Raw genomic sequence first — 8582 nt, forward strand, 5'->3', positions numbered from 1 at the left:
GTGCCCACCCAAAACACAGACACATGAATTCATTACCCACGGAGCAAACAGAGTAATTTTTTAAATACATCAATCAGATTAGATAAACACAAGGTCCTTGTTCGAAGCTTTCAATAATTCCCTTTTTTACTTCAAATAAAATTCAAAGTCTATGTTGAGGACCACCTCCCACAATTCTAACCTCATCATTGCTACTCTCCCACTCTTACTCTGCCTAGTCCTTTCAGTTTCAAGAACACTCCAAGTTCTTTACAATTTTCCAACTGTTCTCTCTGCCTGGATAAATCTTTTCTGGCATTCTGTAAGTTTATTTCTTTCCCCTTCAGTAGGTTAAACTTCATTGATATCTCTAAAAAGTCTTCCCTGACTGCCGGGATATTCCTTTGCAAAGAACTCTATTTTGTTTATTACATCAACAATGGATTGTAAACAGTTTTCCTGAAATATAATTGCCAAACAATAAATAACACATATTTAAATAGATTTTGACCTAACATGTATATCCATAAAACCATCACCAAAGGTAAGATTGTGAATATATCCATCCCTGCTACACTAATCTGTGTAACCCTTCTGTCCCACCCTTCTCTGCCCACCCTTCCTGCCTCCACATCAACCCCATCCCCAGACAACCACTGATCTATTTTCTGTCACTATTGGTTCTATCAGTTCCTTTGAGTCTCTCCATTTTTATGTAAATGGAATCCAATTCAAACACTTTAAACAGGAATTCCAAATGTGTATAAAACAAATGCTTTTTTTTTCTGTTCTTAAGAGGACAGAAAATAAAACACAAAAACACAAGCATAATTAATTAATTAATTATGTGTTTAATTAATTTTGTGTTTTATTTTGTGAAAATAAAACACAAAAACACAAGCATAATTATAATTAAGGTAAAAAAAAAAAGTAGTTGTGTAAGGCCGTGTAAGGCTGTAGGGGAGGCAAAGGCCACATCTTGGTGAAGAAAGGCTTTGTGATGGTGACAGTATCTGGAACTCTGCCTTGAATATGATTTCATTCTTGACAGCTAAATTTAGAAAGAGCTAGATGAGCTACCCTGTTTCCCCAAAAATAAGACAGTGTCTTATTAAGACAGTGTCTTATTTTAAGGTGTGCTCCCAAAGACGCGCAAGGTCTTATTTTCAGGGGACGTCTTATCTTTCCTGGAAGTAGGTCTTATTTTCGGAAGATGTCTTATTTTCGGGGAAACAGGGTAGTTAAGGAGTTACTCCCTGCTGGTTAGAAACCACAGCGGGCAAAGAAATGACCAATGGCATAAAAGGAAAAATGTGAAGTGTATGTGGGAGGCCTGAGTGATCTATGTTGCATAGAATTTTCTGAGGGTGTAAGGGAAACTATTATGCAGGTTTCTGATATTACAGCTAGTGCTTGGAGGGCCTTTTAAGTGAGGCAAAAGTATTGGCCTTAATGCATTAGGTACAAAAACTTGGGAATCCAATTCCAGTAAAATTTGATATCAATTATCCAAGAAGTCAATATGATCAGAAATATTCCCTTTAATGCCTGTTCTGGGCTTGGGAAATGTGTTAACATGTTGACTGAAATCCTGGGAAAAACAGCCATGAACTCAGTACTTCAGTCTTTTCCATCATTCCCTTTCCAAGAAATTTCAGTCCAGCAACCCAGGGGCTTGTTACACTCCCCCAATCCTCAGACTGACACTGTGCTTCTTAGTGATACTAGCATACTTTCATGAAATAAATAAGTGGAGACAGTAATCTTTGAAAAAAGATAAAGATCCTAGACTTGGTATTTTAAATCTTTCAACTATTAAAATTCTTGAATAGAGGTCCAATACTATTTAATTTATTAAAATACATGTTTATTTATTCTTTGAAAAAAAGGAAGGCTTTTCTTTGAGGAAAAGGGTTTAACCATAAAATAATGTGAAATATCTATGTGGGGAAAAACAAAATGGAAGGGAAAATAACAAACTAGAAAGGATACTTACAAAAGACAAAGTTTTGGCTTCTTGTGCACTTTATTTATTGAAGATACACCATAAATGCTTGCTAAAAATTTTTAAAGGAAAAATAGCAATTTAAATTTCTGGGTGAGAATCTACCTGTCATCTCCTTCAATGAGCAAAGAGCTTCTGACTGCAAGCTCTGGAATATGTCTGATATGACATTTGAAGAAAAGTCGGTGTGATTTCAAAACTTGTTCTTATTTTTGCTGCCTTAAACTGAAATATGGAAAACACAGAAGTACTGGAATCCTCAAAATAAGCAAGTGCATCTTCCCATTTGATCGTTTAAGTAAAAATTGGAAAAATGTATTTATTTTTAGATGAAAATACATTCTGCTTTATTATGAAGAAAAAGCCTCATAAATTTAAAAAACTAAAAGCCATGACCTTAAAGTTGCTTGGCTAATTGCTATTGCCGCCCAGGTCCTGCAGCATTGCTGTGATATTGATTGTGTTTGTTTATTTGCACTGCATTTATTTCCAGTTCTTTCCCATTGCAAAGTGAAAGGCTGAAGAAAATCCTGATATTTTTTGAAACTGAATCTGCAACTTCCATTTTCTTTTATAAAACCTCTAGCTCCCAAAATATTTTCCTTTGTAATTATGTGGAATGTAAGTTTGATTATACTCTATAACTGCCTGAGGGTTTTTTGTTTGTTTGTTTGGTTGGTTGGTTGGTTGGGGGGGGGGGTGTTGGTGGTGTTGTGGTTTTACTGTTTCCCCAAAAAAATCAGTGGATTTCTTAGCAATATAGTAGTTTAATTCTATATTCCTAATCAAATTTATCTTTGATTAATTATATTTCGACTGTCCTAAATCGGATCCACTGTTCTTTCAGTCAGACTTGATGTTCCTCCTGGGTAATAGAATCACCCTGGTGCTGTGTTGTGGGTGCGTAGCAGATGCCACATTTCACCCTGGAGGACAATATAGAGGAAGGTGCAGCGATTCCCATATATCTAATTAACAAACTGTGTGCAGTCATTTGAAATAAAAGGCACCATGCAAATAAAGAAGGTTTACTCAAATAAAATAAATGGCATATTAAAAAAGTATAATGATAGCAATACAAAGTTCAATCATTTCTATATAATCAATTCCTTTTTACTATCACCATCACTTGCCATTCCTTCACTGAAGAAATAATTATTGGCAGCACGTTGACATCAAATTGAAAATAAAATGGTACAAAATTAGCTTCTAAAATCTACAATCTAATAAGGAAAATAGACATATTCAAGATAATAGTAAAGCAAAATGGGATATGTTATGATGTAAGTAAATTTTATATTCTACCATAAGGAAAGAATGTAAACTTTTCAATAAAGAGGGAGAAAGGATGCTTCACCTCCATACAGGCCAATATATCCTTACATTAATTCACTTGTGTAAATTTTCTTGTCTCTCCCTGGAGATTTTATAGTTTTTATTTTTTAATTTTGGCATATTTTATGATAAAGTAGGGGTATGCATAACTATATAAATGTGTCTGTTAAAAATATCCACAATATAGTAATAATTGTCATTATGGGTTGAATGGTGCAACCCCAAATTCACATGTTGAAACCCTAACCCCAAGTTCCTCACAATGTGAGCTTATTTGGAAATAAGGTCATTACAGACATAACTAGCAGCATTATTCACATAAGCAACCTAAGTGACTATCAATTGATGAATGGATAAAGAAAATGCACTATGTATACACAATCAAATATTAGTCACCTTAAAAAAGAAGGACATGCTGCCATTTGCAAAACCATGGCAGAACCTGAAGGATGTTAACCTGAGTGAAATTAACTAGACACACACAAATACTTCATAATCTTACTTATATATAGAATCTTAAAAAAACGCAAAAAACTACGCTTATAGAAACAGAGTAGAAGGGTGGATATCAAGAGTCTGAAGATGAGGAAAATGAGGAGATGCTGTCAATGGTACAAACACGGTTATAAGAGGGATTAGACTGGAGAGCTAGTAGACAGCATCAGGACTATCGTTAATGTAGGATACACTTGAAGTTTGCTAAGAGAGTAGATCTTATGTATCCCCCACCAAGAGAAGAAGATAACTATGTGAGATGATGAATATGTTAATTCGCTCGATTGTGACAATCATAATGTATACAAATGTTAAACATTACATTGTATACCTTGAACATAGATTTTTTTTTTTTTTTTATCGTTGGGGATTCATTGAGGGTACAATAAGCCAGGTTACACTGATTGCAATTGTTAGGTAAAGTCCCTCTTGCAATCATGTCTTGCCCCCATAAAGTGTGACACACACCAAGGCCCCACCGCCCTCCCTCCGTCCCTCTTTCAGAACTCAATAAAGCTGAAGAAGCAAAAACAGAAAGACAGGAGTAGAGTGGCCTTGTTCTCCAATCTGATTGGTGTTCCTACAAAAATGGGAAATTCGGACACCGACAGGGAACATGCCATGTGAATATTAAGACAGAGGTTGGGGTAATGTCCCTGTAAGCCGAGGGACCCCCCCAAAGACTGTCCACAAAACACCAGAAGCTAAGAGAGAAGCATAGAACAGAGTCTCTTTACAGCCTTTTTACTAACACTGCTTGATTTCAGACTTTCAGGCTCCAGAATTGTGGGACAATAAATTTCTGTTAAGCTACCCAGTTTTTAGTACTTTGTTTCAGCAGCCCCAGAAAACTATTACATTTCTTAAAATATTTATAATGTAAGAAGACAAATTTGACATGTTGCTTTTTACAAAAGATGCCCTGAAACATTAGTTATATAACAAAACAATGATTTGCTGATAAATTTCAACACAGGATATTTTAAATATATTATTATGTTTGGTATTAGATATCAAAAGGTATATTATTGTATGTTAAAATTCAGGTTGAAATATAATTTTGTATTTTAGTGTCACAAATGAAAATAAAGTTTGTCACTTGATGCTGATGTTTACAATTCTTAAATTTTCACTCAATGAAGAAATGGATCAAATCATGAATGCATTACCTTGCCTTCACTAATGACCTTATCTATCGATATGTACTCTGAATCTATCAACCTGTTCCATTTTCAAAAGAAAAGTACTTTAGAATGTTTTTTATGTATTTATCTTTAAAACATACAAATTAAAACAAATACTGATCACCGAAAAATATAAAACACTATTGAGAGAAATTATAGGGATATACTATATTCATGGGAGACTTAATATTGTAAATGTATTTATTCTCACCAAATTAATCTATAGATTCAAGGAGATTCGAAGAAAACTGGAACAAGTTTTACTGTGAAATTAAAAGGCTGATTCAAAAATTTTTGTGGAAACGTTAAAGGGAATAAAGTAGCAAAGACAATGGAAAACTGCACAGTTGAAGTACTCACATCAGATTTCCATGTCTATCACCCCATTATAGTAACTAAAATTTCATGGTAACCACACAAAGATGTACAAATAGACCAACGGAACTAATAGAGTTTATAGACCAGATACTTTTGCAATATTCCCAGGCACCCATAGAACTCCTTCAATGTGAAGATACAGAAATACCTTTCTGAAATAATTTTCTTGGACTATAACTTTAAATATTAATTGGGTTCCACTATTTTTGTTGTTTTTGTTGTTGTTTGGTTTTTTTTTTTTTTGCAGTTTTTGGCCAGGACCGGGTTTGAACCCTCCACCTCCGGTATATGGGGCTGGCGCCCTACTCCTTTGAGCCATAGGCGCCACTTTTTTTTTTTTTAAATCAGCTCGAGGCCCCAGCAAGGATCAAACTCGCGACCCCTGGTTGACAAGACCAGTGCTCTAACCACTGAACTATGGAGCCCAGCCAGTTCCACTGCTTTTCTATCTTTTTCAGGGACTCTCGTTGTAAGATATTTTTTTCCCATCTTCTATTTCAATTACTTTCTCTCTGCTACTTTTCATATTTTGCCACTCACCCACGTTCCCATTCTCTCAGTTATTTTCCATCTTTTCTTCAACAATCCTTATTCCACTGTTATTTTAATTCATGTTCACATTGAGGTTTCATAATTTAGTCTTCATTTCACAAAAGCTTTTTGTCTTTTCTTCCATGTGTTTTCTGAATCCAGGTAATTTTCACTTCTTTTGTCTATTTCTGTTTTGGGTTTTCTTTTTATTTCTGATTAAATATTTTCCCATTTGTTTGTTGTTTTTGTTTTTTAACATATCCCAAATATGGGTTTTAAATGTTTGATTTAGTTTGGAGTGTTATGGAAAGGGTTTCATTTTTTCATATTTGATATTAGGAAATATTTTTTATTAGCTAAAATATTTTCATTTGATTGTACCTTTGAATAAATAACTGTTGCTTTTGTCTGTGCAATTCATGAATAGAGTGAAATTGGGGGGTGGATGAAAAGGATTCTAGTTTATGGCTCCCTCTTAAGTAAGTGCAGTTAAGTGCAGGCAGGGAAAGGAACACGGATCCTTTTGTTTTTCAGAATCCTAAATTTCCCCTCATTGTTTCCTTTTCCTGTATTCAGTCTCCATGTGCTCCCTCTGCCTTGCTTTTTACCGGCTTGTCCCTTGAATGTTCGCTTACACCACCTCCTCAAGTGTCACATTAAGTCACTTTCAAATAGTTGGAATTTTGATTTATAGGATTTTATTTTTCAGCATTTTCACTCTTGGGTGGAATCTTCTCAATGGAGATAATTTGAGCTAAATCGCCTCTTTGGCTTTTCCTTGTATAGTCGTATAGCAGGAGCTCAAGAAATGATTGATTGGAAATTGGTGTTTACATTATAGATAAAGACAATATCCTCTGTCTTCTAGTCTAGATGGAGGCATGAAATTGTGTGGATGTATTTTTCACTGTTCATATGTAAGGTTTTGAGTAAGAGGAGTAAAGAGATTTGTATGTAGGCATTTACCATTATCTTGGCTACCACTGTTAACTTTTTGTGATTAACCAATATTTCTACATGGAGAATGCATCACGTAGGAATGGTGGTTAGCTGCTAATCAAACTGATAGTTTAAGGTGAGTACAAGTTTAGTTTTTGCCCTTGTTTTGTCACTGTTCCCCTAGGGTACTTCCCCTTTTTCTGCGTACCCATCAGCACATGGATTCCATTCTCAAGTTGGCCTATGCGTTAGAAGATGCTGAAGGCTCAGTTGCTACTTTCATGCTTTAGAAAGGAAGAAGGAAGAAGAATGAAGGGTAAAGGGGGAGCATTCTCCCAGATGACTCAGCCGCCTTTAAGAATGTTCCCAAAAGGCTGCCCAGCAACCCTCACTTATGTCTCATTAAGCACCACAGCCTGGTGAAGGGAAAATGTAATATTTTACTTAGACATCCTTGTAACCCCATTAAAATCATTGTTCTCTTATAAGAAGGGAAAATGCTACCTGATAGGTCCTGGAAATTTCTGCTACAGGAAATAAAAATCTTTATTTAGACAACATAAGTGGTTTGGTTTTACTCCATGCCTGGTATATTTCTATTTCCAGGCATTCATTACCCTAAATGATTATATATTTGAAATGGATAATAGTCAAGCTATATTTAGTTCAGCTAACTCATTTTAAATCTGTACATGCATTAACCATATTTTATACTAATATTTGTTAGCTCAACTTTATAATCTGAAGATATTAAGTCAGCAAAATATGACAAGTTTAAGAAAAAAAACTTATAAATTTGAACAACTATTTAAGCCAGAGGAATCAGATCACTGTAAATTTTTCTGTTATGCATGCATTTGATACTCTTTCATATTAAATAACTATATTTTAAACCTAATAGCTCTAAGAATAGTTTTGATATATGTCTTTCTACTTGAATTCTTCGATATTTTACTCCTAACTAGAAATTTCTGGTTAGCAGTATAACTGTCATTCAGCTTCTAACTTCAGAGTTCAAAATTTATTTATTTGATTAATACTGAACTTTCACTACTCTGAAGAGCTCAAAGCAGTGAGTGGCTAATTTAAGCCTTGAAATATTTAGCATTACAAGGCAAAAAGAGGTGAGGCAATAAATAGAGCACAGCAAATGGAAGTAGAAGGCAGACTGGGACAACCTCAAGTCCAGGTCAACACTTCAGACAAAGAACTCTAATGTGGCACACTAGAGAAAGAAAAGGGGCTTCTCCATCTTTCCTTTTGATAAAGTAAATTAGTCATTTATTCAGAGTCAAGTAGCTTCTTCCAGAAGTTTATTTTTTAGATTTCCAAAGTTCTGTATACATCTCCCATTTCTGTCACCCTTTCTCATAAAACACATATTATCTATGCATTTAAACAAAAGTAGCATATAATTTTAGGGGGTTCACACATACTCTAAAGCTTATCCAACAAGTCTCAAATTTGATAAAAACTTACTTAAAAGTTATGCTTGTCTACCAGCTATAAGAGGGAATAAAGGAGATCATTCAGAGCAAAAAAAGTAGATAAACAATACTTTCATGTTGCCTTAGCTTCAAGTTGCTGTATTTAGGCACTGCCGATAATTTTGTATTTATTTCCAAATAACAGGTCTTGTAGGAGGATTGTAGGGATAAAGAAGCAGGAAAAAGGTGTTGACAGATGATGAAATTGGATTCTGAACTGTAAAGGCATTATTATTTATTTCAGCCTTG

At 34.6% G+C, this 8582-nt stretch overlaps 1 non-coding gene across 1 annotated transcript; it reads right to left on the bottom strand.

The window, feature by feature from the left end:
- Nucleotides 1-5728: 5728 nt before the first annotated feature.
- Nucleotides 5729-5801, bottom strand: TRNAT-UGU (transfer RNA threonine (anticodon UGU)). The gene has a single exon. It is a non-coding gene; the product is annotated as a tRNA-Thr (tRNA).
- Nucleotides 5802-8582: the final 2781 nt, after the last annotated feature.

The sequence above is a fragment of the Nycticebus coucang genome, chromosome 5 (genome assembly GCF_027406575.1).
Source record: "Nycticebus coucang isolate mNycCou1 chromosome 5, mNycCou1.pri, whole genome shotgun sequence".
Taxonomy (NCBI): domain Eukaryota; kingdom Metazoa; phylum Chordata; class Mammalia; order Primates; family Lorisidae; genus Nycticebus; species Nycticebus coucang.